The sequence below is a fragment of the Varanus komodoensis genome, unplaced genomic scaffold (genome assembly GCF_004798865.1).
Source record: "Varanus komodoensis strain SLA01 unplaced genomic scaffold, ASM479886v1 scaffold1, whole genome shotgun sequence".
Classification (NCBI taxonomy): domain Eukaryota; kingdom Metazoa; phylum Chordata; class Lepidosauria; order Squamata; family Varanidae; genus Varanus; species Varanus komodoensis.
Genome location: NW_025335268.1, coordinates 127,510,162 through 127,525,057, shown reverse-complemented (window position 1 = coordinate 127,525,057; position 14,896 = coordinate 127,510,162). Strand labels below are relative to the sequence as shown.

Here is a 14,896-nt window from a genome sequence, read left to right as displayed (position 1 = left end):
CACATCTGGATGGTACTGAGTTGAAGATGGTGCATATAGTGCCAACAGGTCTCTCATTCCAAGGGTGTTTGCAGCAATTGGTTTACAATATCCTTAGCAATGACAGGAGCAATGCTGAAGTCCTGAGCTTGAGGATTCTCTGACACAATCTATCTGGCAAATGATAATAAAAAATCATAGGAGCATAAGGGGAGGGAAAGGCATATTTTCTAGCTAGGGTGGGATGAGGTGGGTGAGGTTATACTTTCTTGGCTTCCAAGGATCCACCCACAGAGTGTGGAAAAATCCTGATGTTTTGAAACCTCAGAGTTTTCACTTCATCACAAACAGATATTTTAACAGTACTGCCACCAAGTGTTTGGACTGAAATCTGCATGACACTTTTTTGCATAGCTGTAAAGACTCACAAGTAGAACTTAATTAAGTTAGGAGCCTCAAATGAAGACGGGGGCTCTGGTGCTATTAGACGTTTTGCCAAAACAATTTACCGCAGTGCTGGAACACATCCAGTGGAAGTATTCCCTCGGTGATCCATGTTTCATATGGAAGCTGACTCATGAGGCTAGGAGCTGGTAGGAAGCAAAGACTCTAAAGGATGCTGCCAGGCTCTCAACTGCAGCAGCTAGCAAAATAGGAGTAGGGATTCCTATGCAACAGAGAATGAAACTCTTCAGATCCATACCATGTCACAATCTCCCTTTGCAACCTTTGGCAGTAACTTTGGCTTTCTGTGAAAGACCTTCCAGATGTTCTCTTTGTACACCCACACTGAAACAAGACTTAGGATACGTGGGCAGTCTTAAGAACTATAAAGCAACTTTAACCCAACCTGGTGTCATCAAGATGTGTTGGAGTGCTTCTATCAGAATGCGATGGAAGGTGATGAGAGTTGTAATATATTCTCAAGATGTACCAGGAGTATATTTCCCAGGATAAAGGGATACATGAAGTTTATTTTGAATGCCTTCATCAACGCCTTGGAGTGAGAGAAAACTCGGAGTTCTGTCTGGGGCTTCCTGTTGTTGGTATGAGATAGTTGTACTTGAAGGAACAAGGACAGGTAGTGATAACAAATAGAATGATCAAAACATTGCCTCAAATAGAAAGTAATTAAAGTACCAATGAATTGGGCTGGACAAATCTCATCACTGGCAAGTCAGTACTGACTCATGTTAGAAGTGGGAATACTTGAAAATTTTGTTCCAGCTCTAGTTTTAAGCAAACTGACAAGAAGTGCCCCCTTGACAAACATGCAGAAAGCAATTGCACTTCAATTATTTCACTTTTTAGAATTGTATAGGTCTTGGTTCAGACCCAAGTGTGTTTAAAATGCATGTTTTATGTTAACATGTATACAAAACATGTATTTTGTAGAAAAATGTGAATTTTAATGCATTTTAAATTGCAAATGAATGCAGAAAGAAGACGGAACAGACTTTTGAAAGACACATGTAAAACTGACACAGAATGGAAATGGGCTAAGAGCTATTCCCAAAAAAATGGAGGAGGAGGAGTAGGGAAGAGTATGACACTGTATATTTTCAAAATATACTCCCAAGACTAAAATGATAAGAATTATTAATGGTTTGTTTGATGTTGAGCTGATCCATTTAAAACTTGGAAATTTGGGTGGTTATTATTTGACTTTAAACTTTGACCTGCCAAAGCCCTTTTTTAGAATTTGTCCTTCTTAAGCTGGACATTGGTCATGTTCCATCGGCCACTGTTCTTGCCCCTCTCACCTCTGCCCTTCAGCCTGACTTAGGCTTGAGCTCTTGGCTCCTGATTACGTGCCTTCCAGGTTTTGATTCTCAATTAACCCCATTTTGCCTCTGTGGTAGCATTCTGGTTAATGATGTGGCCATGCAACCCTTGTTCTGAATCCAGCATGAGTCATTTACTTTGAAGTGCTTCAGAAAGTGATTGGATCATGTGCATGTATAGGCTATGTTTAAATAGGCAGACCTCTGAAAATTAGTCCCATCACAGGGTTTAAGATCATGGTATCATGTTGCAGCTCATATTTCCTTTAGATTGTTTCCATGAATAAATCAGCTTCCAGTTCAGCCTACCAGTTGCCATACTGTCCTCCCTGTAACAAATTATTGTCTCTCTGCCAGCGAGTCACACATACGCGCACGCACACACACAGAGAGTGGGTGGAAGCGGGGGACAGAGAAAGAACATCCTCATAAAAGTACATAGACTGACCTTTCTGATCACTTGCCAAGCCCCAAACTCAGCACAGATGAGAGAGGCATATTTCTGGCTGTTATGGACACGTGGACCTATGTGCTTGTTAAAGGGTATAGTGGCCTATTCCGATCAAACGAAGTGCACAAATTGTCCGGATACTGGCCCACATTGCTCCCCCTGCTTGTTCTAAGAGCTGCACACTGAGACACCCATGAAGATGCACTTCCCTTGCCCCATGAATTCCAGCGTGGCATAGCAATGTGTTGGCAATGCTGCGCAGTTCAGTGGTGGATTAAATTTCTCCACAACTGGGAACACAGCCACTGCTCCCCTCTTCAGTGAAGGGAGAGAAGATGCTTCTACTGAGCTGTGGAGGATTTCAGGCCAATCTGGGACATGGTGCTAGAGCAGCTTATTTCTGTTTTATAATAGTGCCCTGAAGGATCAGTGATCATTGAGGCCTGGTAGTAATAACATCATTTTATTAGCTGTGCTGCTGAAATGCTTATAGGGATGGCTTTTTGTTGTCTTCTTTATCAGTTTTCTGGCCTGGTGCTTATAACCAATTCCTTATTACTTAAGAGTTTACAAATGAATGTGGAGAATAAATTGCATTCTATGTACTTGCAATGTCAATATAGCCCACTGGATTCACTACATGACTATTGCTATCAAAAACCCATTTCTTGCAGAAGCTGAAGTTTGCAGAAGCTTTGCAATTTCAGCTTTAACTCTAAAGTGACCAAACTAGCGGGCAGGGGGCAGGAAATAGAACAAAGATTAATATATTGAGATTTCTGCCCATTCTTTCATGAAATCTCTATGGATTAAAAATGTTCTGAACCTGACATGTTTTGTAATCTGGTGGGAGGAATTAGATAACCACATGAACGCAATTATTTGGAAGTGAGAAGTGGGAAGATGTGTGGGGAAGGTGTTTGTTTTCATCAAATTAAGCTTATACAAAGCAAAATATAAATGAAGTAAAGAGATGTTAAAAGTTCTGGTATGGTTGACATCTCATCAAAGAAAATAAAAAGGTTGGGGTTCTAGCAAACTATCCCAACATACATAGGCCATAGGTTACGCTATAATTTATTTAGCCAATAAGCTGCATCTAAGTAGATCAGTTTTATCAAGAACTGAAAATAAAGGATAAAGAAAATTCACTCTCGGTGGGGGAAATGATTGTGGACACACACACACACACAAAAGCCTTGCTTTGGGAATTAACAATATAGGCTTATATCTACTTAGCTAGAGTGGGCAACAGGTCTGCAACTACAAGCTACATTCATGCTAATACCTGAGTATGGTATTATGGCAATGGCATTTGTGGCATTTAACAGGAAATTACTTTCTTTGAGCAGAATTGTTAAGTCAACAGGCTGGCTTCGGTAAGTAGGGAGATTAGGTTATAGCCTGCTTTAAATATGATACTCAGTTCAGCATAGCTGTGAAAGACACTTCCAGAAGACTACAGGATGGTGTGAAAATGTGTACAAAGCATTTTGCTCTCTTTTAGACAAGTACAGTGAACATTTATGCCTCACCCCAAAATAAGACAAAAGAAGATAGATTTACCTGTACTGGTCTATAAATATAGATGCAATTTTAGAACTTGTAGTTGTTCATGTGTACCTCCAAGTCATCTCTGACTTATAGCAACCCTATAAATGAAAACCCTCCAAAATGATCATAAACAACCACCATAGCTTAAATGCAAATACAGCAGCTAGGTCCATATGACCGCTGGGGAAAGTGAGCCACGGTGGCTTGCAGGTCATACACTGTGTGAAGTGTCTGATTCTTGTCATGGCGTGTGGTCTGCTCTGTTGTCCAGGCCTGGTGAAGTTCATGGCAGGGGTGGTTTCAAAACCATCCCAGGACCCGTGTTGTGTCGCACGTTTCTGGGTTAGTTTAGAAGCCACCCCCTTGCTAGCACCTTGTTGAACTTGGATGCCATGCCCAGTCCTCTGCCAAGATACAAATTGTTGATGGCCAAGCTGGTTCCAACAGCCTTCGAACAGGCATGCCCCTTATGAAACAGGATACATGGTTACCCTAAGACAATCCATTAGATTGCCGTTCCGTTTTGTGGTCTTGGCTTTTGAAAAAGTCCTACTCTTTTTAACACGCTGTAGTGTCCTGGCACAAAATGATGTACTGAGCAAACTGGCCATGTGGGCTTGGAAGATCCCTGTAACACTGCAGCTTCCTCGTGCGCTGCTGTATTTCCTGCAGCTGTCATTGCAAACATAGTGCAATGGTGTGGAAATGCTTGACGTGATAGGTTTAAATGTTAGGAATGGTGTTGGAAAATGTCCCATGCAAAGGCTTCCTGGGGTTTAGCCGTGTGTGTCATAAGCTTCATTCATGTGGAACAAACTGCAGATAAAGCACTCTGTAAAGAATGTCCTGACAACCCCCTTCTTCTTTTCAACCCACCCCCAGGAAAGGTAAGGAAATAAAAGTGTTTAATCCTCCTTCCACAAGTTTCTGTACCCCTGAAACTGCTCTCCTTCTCACCCAGCTGTTTGTTTTGTCATTGGTTGGTTTACCAGAACACAGGTGGAGATGAAAGCAGTTTGGGATTATCCAGTTTCTTTCCTCCTGCTCTTCCCCACCCTGAGGTTGTTTTGCAAGACAGAAAGGGCAATTTGGGAACAATTTACTTGAAGGATCCGACCTTCTCTCCTCAGTCCATCCAGTCCTGGCCATTTTCTTACATTTTAGAAACATGCTTTGCTTGCTGTCCCATCAGCACAGGATCCCTCCTCTCTATTTTTTCAAGGCTAAAAGTAACATGTACACAGAGCCTACATGTGTTGAGGTGTATGAGGGTAACCCCTGTGCAGGTGGGAGTCCTAACATGAGAAGGTCAGGTGTCATGAGGGATCAGGGCCAGTGGACACAATTCACCAAATACACACTTGCACCACACACAACTGTACATGTTTTGCTATTGTCCACCCAAGCAAAAAAGACAGGCCTGCTCTAGCTTTAAAATTTTCCCAGAAGAAAGAGAAGTTTGGGAAAAGTTGCACCCACTGGAGCTACCATTTCTACCACACCTTTAAAGGTGAAGCATCCCTGCCTTCCTTTGCAATTGGCTACCTTGATCCTCAAAGTATGAGAAAACTGGAAACCATCCGATATAGATCCAAGAGAGAGAGAGAGTGGAGGGGAGTAGTCAAGATGTCAAAAAATTGTCTTAGTTTTAGGAAATTTCTTAAAGAATAAAACCAGGGATGGGGGTCACCCTCTTTTGATCTTTCTTTTTGGAACTGCTCTGATCCTCAACCTATTTAAGTGGTCTGCATGCCAGTTTAGTGGCACTGTCATCAATCATATGTGAATTATAGCAGTAGGTATAATGTCAGCCATTTGAAAGCTTCCAGGAATCAGACTCCGGCTCACTTTTATATGGTGCGTTTGTTGTGTAGGATGATTCCCAACAGGGTTGACAAAACTGTGTGTGTGATTTCTTTAAGAATCCAACAGACACTCAGAAATCAAGCTGCCAGTGAAGAACACACCCGCCTTTCCATTAGACAATTCTTCCCCATTAACAAACAGTGCTATATGCCTGACAAGTTCCTATTTGGTCTGTGCGGAGGAAATGTCAACAACATGAAGCAAACAAGCAAACACTGAGGACCAACAGTCGACTGAGACAGAAGTCAGAAAGGGCTGTCTGAAAATCTGGGAAATGACAAGAGGTGTTAGAGAGCAACCTTGGATACACTTTCTCCAGTGTCTGCTGATGGTTTTGTAGGAACCTCTTATTTTCAGATGGTGGCCTGGCAGCATCCTGATTCGTTGTTAAACCATCAAGTAATCCCATTCCCTTCCTCCAAATTTGCACACGCAAACTCATCTGAGGCTGGAGAAGAGACTAGGGCAGAGGGAAAGAACATGCGGCATTGAACTGTTGGCGTTTTGCAGTAGTGGAGACTTTGGCTCTCTTTGACATATTTTGGCTGAGCCAACTCAACACATTCCTGGGCATCAGAGTAACAGATGCCTTCTATAAGAAGAGTTTGTACCTCCTCCTTACTAGAGCAGCCATCTGCTTCATTTTAACCCTGGAACTTTTTGGTTCCTGTGACACCCGATCAAAGTGATGGCATTCTGGGAGCAGGGGAAGGAAGCTGGAGTGGCTGAGGATTAGATACAGCAGAGACATGGTAAAGTTTTGTTACTCCCCCTTATCATGTGAACTGTGGGAAGATGAGGAAACATAATGAACAACTCATGGCCAAAACAGAGCTCTAGTAATTGTGCCTTCTCCTGCCACCTCAGTTTTGCTCTAGTGTAAATATAAGGGTCTGATCCAGTTTGGGACCCAGGAATGAGGGGTGGGGAGCTAATAAGATCTGTAAAAGAGTTCCCTGCAGCTATCCTAGCAAACAAGTGAAATAAGGCAATGCTGCTACATAAGGGTTTAAAATTGTGCTTGCTTTAGCTCTCAGAAAAGTTTTTCATGCAAATGGTATTTTCTACAAGGCTACTAGAATCCCCTCCTTTTCTGCCATCTCTCTTTGTTCTGTTGGATCCATTCTTGTAACAACAAGTTAATTTAGGTCTGGAACTCTAGTTCACCCTGGAAGTGAACAAATGTTTGCATCCAAAATATTAAGATTTCTTTGGCAGTGGTGGGGGAGTTCCCCTGGAGGCTATAGTCATAAAAGAGTTGCCAAGCTGTTTTTAATTAGCTCAGAACGTATAGTGTGTGATGACATCATCTGTGACAATGTCATTTATTTGCATATTTATTTAATTGGGCTTTTTCAAGAATAGAATGCACATTTGTTTACCAGGTAAACCCAGAGATAACATATTGTGCAGGATGAACGGCAAAATTAAAAGTGAGAAAACTGCAGAAAAACAAACTTTATATATACTGAACCCATTCAAGTGAAACCCAGAGAAAGTCAATCCAAATCCCACTGCTTCAATCAAGGATGCCCAACAGACAGCCCTTGGACAGGAGCAATTCTCAAGGTAATTTTACCTGGTCCTGGGGAAAATTTAAGCATTGGATCACTAATTTCTGCTACATCCTTCTAATATCAAAAATAGTTTATAGCTTTAAGAGTCTCAGAGGCTTCTGTGTCTGACTTCAAGAAGTCAGGTTTGCTTATATTCTAAAGAAGGCTTATAGATTCAAATAGCTTCCAAAACCATTTAATGGATGCTTCTTTCTAAGGAGAGAACATTAATATCGTTATTGTGCATACAGAGCCTGCCTGGATCTGTTCTGGGTGCTTGCTCAGGAGAATGGGCAGGGGGTGCAAGGAAAACTTCCAGGAAAATTGTCTCCTGTCCTGTCCTCAGCATCTGCTGTAGGTCTTGCCTACTTCCCATGAATAATAGAGGCACAGAAGCTGATTGAAATTGAATCTGCTGAATGACTGTAGGCAGGGTAGCATCTTGAAAAATTCCTGCTGGCACTTCTGAAAAGCAAACTGTGTGGCAATGAGATAAGTGCATGGAGAGCTGTTGTACACAAATAGCACACTGCCAAACAAGGCTCCTGCGCCAATTCATTTTCAAGCAGCCTCCACACCATTTGCTGTTTATATTAAATTTGAAATGGGATTTAGCTACAAATAAGAGGTGTTCTGTATTTCATTTTCCTTGATGGAGGGAACATAAAGATGATGAAGTCAATAATGCTCTAGGACAGCCATTTTCAAATTTCTGTTCAATTTTAAACTCTTTTTTGGGTGGCTGGACAAATTGTTCTTTTTTCTGCATCAGTTTTCATCATTCATAGGATTGTAGTGTAAGTACAATTTCATCATCATCATCATCATCATCTCACTGTGCCATAGTTTGAAAATCTGTTTGCATTTCTGTTATAAATTTACAAAGTTTTTTAAAAATCTGGAATAAAAATAAAACTATTCACCTGTAAGTCCCCATACCTAGGCTAGTTGTACATCAAACAGTAGTGTGAATGGTAAGTCATTGCCAGGGAAGATTAAATATTTGCAAAGTTCCCTAAAATAATTGGAAGGAAGCAGAATATTTTTTGGTGAGCAAGGGGTTCCAGACCAGGCTTTTGTCATGTGATGCCCTGCCTCATTTTACAGTACTTCGTTTCAACCCTCCTGTATTTTCCTGCTGCTGCTTTTATCTCTTTTTTCCCTTACCACAGAAAATCTGTGAAAAAGAGACTGGGAAAATAGCTGTAAAATGCCTTCAGATTGGTAGCTGTAGCAGCCTTTCATCTGGAAGCACCTTGAGATTCACTCTGCTGCATACAACTGTGCTCACTTTGTGAAGAGTTCTCCAGCCAGACCAGAAGCAATTCAAACACATTGGGATGACTCAGAATGTGTGTGCCGCATCCAGACTTCCCTTCTTTTCCTAGCTTGCTGTGCCAACTGGTAAGGGAGGGAATTACCAAGGCACATGAATGAGAAGATTCTTCTAGTTCAAATGCCCTTCTTTCAGTCTCAGGATAGTGGTGGCCTGAACGTGGTCTCTGAGCTTCTCGTTCTCAAGTCCTCTGCTGACAAGCTCTAAGAGCAGTTGAGACCCGTTCCCTTGCTTGTTCTATAGCTCAGACAGCTACTGAGTCTGGACAGGGGTAGTATGCCATAGCATGCTGTAACCTGAAAGAAAACCTAATGTATCAAAAAAAAAAAAAAAAAAAGACGGAGTGGCAATGTGGCAAGAAGAAAAAGTCTGTGCACAAGATGTATAGGTCACTCTTTAAAGTGCAGTTTTTCACAGGCTGATCGTATGTAAAGTGGGTGCAGAGGAACTTGTGTCACATTAAGACCAGAGAGATCTGGGCTTCAAATCCAACTCAGCTATGGAATTCACTAGACAGTCTCACAGCATGGCCTACCTCACCAGATTGTTGTGAGGATGAAATGGGACAATTGCCCTGACCCTTACCCTAGGCACCTTAAAGGAAAAATACAAATGTAACTGATAATAATGGCTCAGGGGTAAACAATGTCTTTAAGCACAGACCTGCTCAGTTATATTTAGCAGTGTGGCATGATGTAAGTGCAACGGGTCAGAGCCTTCCACTTTCCAATTTCTGCCCCATAGTATGTACCCCCAAAGTCATCTCCCCACCAAGTGGGTCTCGAATACAGCAATGGGGGAAACACCCAGCTGCATTCTCTGGAAAGGGAAAATCCATGGTCAAGGAAGAGGATGCTAATCTAAATAAAATTTGCACATGCCATATAAATAGAAGCCATTTAGAAAGAATTGTTTGAAAGTGAAATCCAAGCCATCCTGCTATAAGGAGGAAGACCGGGGTGGCTGTGCTTGCTGAGTCTGTTGACCCGGCAGTACTGTGACAAAGGACAAGCAGGTTCTCAGGCTGCACCTTTTCCTTGCAGGCCTTTATCAGATTCGGAGTGGACAGACTTTCAAATGGAGGGTACTTCCTTCAAACAGAGCATGTCATCTGCCAGCTGTTCTAGTAGGGGGCCATCATCTGTGGAGTGGCCACCCTAAAGGGAGGATCTGCCTAGGAAAAGGGCTCCTTATCTGGAAGCCCCATCCAGAGGAAGTGAGGTGGGTGTTTACCAGGAGAAGGGCCTTTTCGGTTGTGGCACCCTGGCTGTAGAATGAGCTTCCCGAAGAGGTGCCCCTGACGCCTACTCTGTATTCTTTTCAGCACCAGCTGAAAACCTTTTTATTTTCCCAGTATTTCAACACTTAACTTTAAAACTCTAGTTTTAATATTGCTTTTTATCCTGCACCACTGCTATACCTCTGTGCTGATTCAGTTGCAATTGCTGTGATTTCAGCATCTTATGTTGATATTTTGTTGTCTGCATGTTTTTAACTTTTGTTAACCACCCACTGATGCAAAGCATGGGGTCTACCCTAAGATGTATCCACCCCATGAATTGCAACTGCAGATCCCATTTTCCATGTTAGACCTTTTAAAAGACAATAAGAATGCACTCTCCCATAAAGCACTGAGAAATTGAAGCTATATCTTGGTTAGGACTCCAGCATTGGGGCTCCTCATGCTGTCAGCACAGATTCTGGACTCCTGTCATAACATCCGGGTGCTGACTATCTGCTTTCATGCCTTTGTTGCCTTCTCGTGTTTATATGAGTCATAATCCTTGTTTCCCATGACAAAAACCTTCACATGAGAGACAGAGAGAAACATAAGATCACAAGCCAAACGCATTGTGAAACCATGTGAAGGCTGCAAAATCCTTGTGTTTGTCTAATATGTCGAATCAATACTAATTCAAAGAGCCTTTTAGTTTATCTCCCTAGAGATCTCTCCTGTTCTGTCTTATGATGGTGGCAGCACAGCCCATGTAGGGCATAGCTGGCCTTGAGAGCAGCAAGCTCCCCTCCAAGGCAAAATAATCTGTCAAAGGCTCTTTCTCTGCCATCTTCAGAAGGAGCTGAGGAGCAGAGAGGTAATGCTGAAAACTGTATCTCCCCGCACCCTCCCTACAGACTAAAATGTCAAGCAGGAATGTTTGCATTGGGCTGGGGCCATCATACCATTAACTAATCCAAATTATTTGTGGGGTGGGTAAAGAAAGGAGCCAGAGCCTTGCCTGTCGTAGCACTTTTCTGCTGAATAGGTCTTCTGCTCATGCATATAGACAGGGTGTTTCCTCCATAGAAAGCATCTGGAATCAACTGGCTGTTTAATTCCTATTATATTGCAACACACACGGAGAGAGACCTTTGATTAATAATGTTTTTGCACTTTCTTCAACCCTTAGGGCTCACTTTATGTCTGTATCTGCCAAAGTCTAGATTTCAGAAACAGTGAGCATCATGCATTGATGGGTTGTAGATGCACTTCCCAGCCAGAGCGCACAAGTAGGGTAGAAAAGCTCTCCCTCATCTTTCCCCCATTCAGCCTCATGATCTCACTGGTGAAAATTCAAGATGATGTATCAACAGACCCTGCTGCTTCCCCTGAGACTGTATTTCTAGCTGGGAATTTCCATAGTTTGGGAGTGAAAGAAACATCCTGCCAAAAACACAAGTCTCTTTTCCCCTCTGGGGCATGCCCCACAGTACATTGCTGCAGGCCAGCTATGTGGCCTCCGTCAGCTGCATGGACCTATAAAGGCTGTGGCACTGGTGTCCAATGCTCGGATAGGTCACCTGAACCCCTAAATAAAGGCTGCTTAATGAGAGCCAGAAGTGGTGTGGTGCAACTTGGGAGATCCAGGGTCTTGCCATTAAGTTTGCTGTGTGATTTTGGGCCTGTCACTGCCTGTCAGCCTAGCCTACCTCGTAGGTTTGTTGTGAAGCAGAAGTAAAATGTACTGAGAGGAAAAAAGGACTATGTGAACTAGCCAGGGTTCCTTGCAAGAGGAAGAAAGACAGGATATACATGCAACAAATTAACAGCAATGATTTAAAAATAATATGCCCTGAGAAGTGATGGTGGAACTCCCAGCAGCAACAAATAACAGTCATGAATATTGCATGTAGTGCATGTCAAGAGTTCAAACACAGCAGCTCACAATGTGAATCCTCATAGCATGCCAGCTACTTCTGATATTTAGCCATTCCCATGTGTGTCTTATTCTTGCCACAGCTGCTGTGGAATTTATTCGGTTCCATTTTTTGGGCCAGTCTTTGTCAGTTGTAAAAAACAGAATTCCCAAAGCACTAACTGTCCAGTTGCTGCATTTTGCACATGCTTGTAATTCAGCTCTCCTGCCTGAACTCTCCCCTCTTTCCCCGGGGATGAATGCCTGGGCAATATTTTCTCATGACTGCTTCTGTCCTCCACACGCACCAGTCTCCTCTATTCTGCTTCTTTTCATAGCAGAAGGAAAGGATCCAGGCCTGCCCCTTCTGTACTTCTAATCGCCAACAAAATCACATGAGTTGGATTCTATTCCAGTGGGAAGGGCAATGTAAAAAGCACACATGCTGAACGAAAACACATTTTCCCCACCACGCCTGTCCGGCCCTGCCTGTCCCTCGCAGGCACATGATTTCTAAACCCATCCAGTCCTCATAAACCTACATCAGTGGGCTTTTCTGACAGTGCAGTGGGCAAACACTGAATAAAGGTGAGCTGAGTGTTCAAGTTCCTAAGGAAATTTCTGGGAAGACATATATGTTAAAAACACAGAAGCTCTGTTCCCTAGGGATTCAAACCGAGTTGTCCAGGCAGGGCTCTCCAGTCTGCCCGCACCCCCTCCACACACACACTCCTTCATCACCATAAGAAAAAGCTGTAAGGGATGACCGATGACCCTGCAGCATCTGAAATGAGCTGCCAGATAGATCCCTTTCACCAAAGGAAAGCCCATCAGTCCCATCAACTACACATCTCTGTGTTGATCCAGGGATGTGTTCCCTAAGGAACTGTGCTTTCAGTCCTTATCTCAGAAACTGAATCATATAATGATTAAAAATGCACACCCATGTCTACACACCCCATTGAACTGAATGGGACTTACTTATGAGTCAATATGTATAGGGCTGCATTGCAAATAACTTGACTCAAGTTTACATTAGGAAGTTGGCAGTGATGCAAGGCAAAGTTGTCTGTAAAGATCGTTACTTGAAAGTAAAATGTACCGAAATGGCACTCGTTTCCATGGATATTGGTGTGCGATAGTGCCTAGTTAGCTTCTCTGAAGTCAGTGGAATTTACTCCCACATAATGTGTTTAGAAGCCTAAAGGTACAATCCTGTGTACGTTTAGACAGAAAAAGTCCGACCACCACCAGCGTGCCCCAGTCCACATGGCTTGCTAGGGAATGCTGGGGATTGTAGGCATTTGTTCTGTCTATGCATGCACAGGATTGCATCCTAAATCTGCTAAGTCCCCTCAGTCACCATGTGTGTTCTTCCCTTGAAGTGCATAAAAATGTTTGGGTACCAGGACTTGGAAGTCAGCCTCGGTGTGCGTGTGAACATTCAGTCCCTCCCTTCCAACATTCAGCTGGTTATGTCAACAGAGAAATCACTGCAGTCCTTCATCACAGACTTAAATTTTCCATTTCTCAGAAATGAAATTAATGTGTATTCCTTCCCTCTAACGGGAAAATAGCACCACAAGATTTTCTCAGCTATAAGAGTCTGCTGGAGAATGGAATCACCATTATTAATTATATCCAGGGTGTCTGAAACTCTGTGCCATCCCAAAACACTTTACAACTGTTAAACAGAACATCATATTAATGCTTTATATGCAGCATGAGTAGAATGAACAGATGATGTTTAGAAGAAGAAAGGTATATACTCTTTTCTCAACAGTAAAATTCACATCCTGGAATCTGTTTTCCATGCCCCACACACCCCTCCAAAGTTTTGATTATGTCTCCTCAATGAATCGGTATTGCCGTTGGTGAGACATCTGAAATGCTCGTCTTATTCCTGCTATAAGCTTAAGGGATTATGTGGGTGTGTGTGACACATGGGAGAAACGGGGGTTCTGTAAATTCTACTGCCATGGAAACAGCTTCAGCATTTTAACCACTACTGTCACATGCAAGCTTTCCCCCGACTCTCGTTTGTTTGACAGAACTTTTGTGACTGCCCAAAATAAAGCAGACGTTGAAGAACAACACATAAAGTACCTGCTGAAGGACAGGAAAGGGAAGGTAAATAGTAAAAGGTTGCATCTCACCATTGCTTTAGAAAAGGTGCTTTCAGGAGTGAGGCCATCTCTAAGTGAGACACCTGCCCAGGGCTTACCTGTTGCCACCTGCCCTTCCTCCTGCCTATGTATGTTTTAACTTCCAGGACTCTTCCTTCCCCCTTTCCTCCTCCTCTTCTTCCTCTTCCTCTTCCTCCTCCTCCTCACGCCAGTCCGGTTCTGATACAAATGAGCCTCCTCCAAGCTGTATGCGTTTTCTCTGGTTCTGTTCCTCAGAGATTCTCTCAGAGAGGGTGGGAGCAAAGGAAGGAGGAGAAAGTCACAACAATAACGTCTTTCTCTGGCAGCCAAACTCCTCAGCGTTTAATCCACACACGGGCTTGCTCACACACACACACACACTCACTCACTCACTCCTGCATGCCTGCCTGCTGAAAGACTCATGATGTGTAATAACATTTCCTTCTGCTGGGGCAAGAGAGCACCTCGCCTGTGTTATTAAACAAATCACATTTAAACAAAAACCTCTGGAGCTTTCACTCTCTATAAGCATGATGTTGATTCCTAACATTACTAGATTTGGTTTCAAAGCGGCTGCAGGGAGACGTCAGCAAGGCCCAAAGGGCAATAAATGGAATTCTTGAGTTTCCAAATGAATGGCAGTTGTGCATATGCCATGTGCCTTTCTAAGCGCAGCCACTTGCCTTTCCTTTCTGATCTTCCTTGTGCTACCATTATTAATATTGACAATGTCAGGATTTGCTTGCAGCTGTCAGAAGTGCCTTTGGCCGAGACCTTGTCAGTTTAAGGGTCAAAGGCTGCCGTGGGAGCCAGTTATAGGGGCAGTTAATGCCTAGATAAAAGGTGTGGGGGGCGAGAGTTAACCACAAAGATTACAATGCAATCCATCACTAAAAATAGCCCTGTGAATGCAGGCTGAGTAATGGGAATGGAGACACGGGGTCCCATTGTGGCTTTTCGGAGGAGAGAGAAGTTGGACTCCCTGGTTCTCACATCGTGGCAAAACACCCAGGGTTGGAGCCTGCAATGAGAGCACCTGGCCCCCATGCAGCAGATCCAGTCCCACTTACAAGGGCCCACATTTGTTAA

The 14,896-nt window shown here is 43.1% G+C and overlaps 1 protein-coding gene and 1 long non-coding RNA gene across 2 annotated transcripts in view; one reads left to right on the top strand and one right to left on the bottom strand.

The window, feature by feature from the left end:
- LOC123030928 (proline and arginine rich end leucine rich repeat protein) overlaps positions 1-14,189 on the bottom strand; it is a 30,313-nt gene extending 16,124 nt beyond the window's left edge. Inside the window, exon 1 of the mRNA XM_044445282.1 lies at positions 13,885-14,189. The gene's annotated coding sequence lies outside the window, so the exon portion shown is untranslated. The remainder of the gene's footprint in view (positions 1-13,884) is intronic.
- On the top strand, positions 5,378-8,855 carry LOC123030944. Its single transcript, XR_006416198.1, has 3 exons — positions 5,378-6,386; positions 7,020-7,203; positions 8,363-8,855. It is a non-coding gene; the product is annotated as an uncharacterized LOC123030944 (long non-coding RNA).
- Positions 14,190-14,896: the final 707 nt, after the last annotated feature.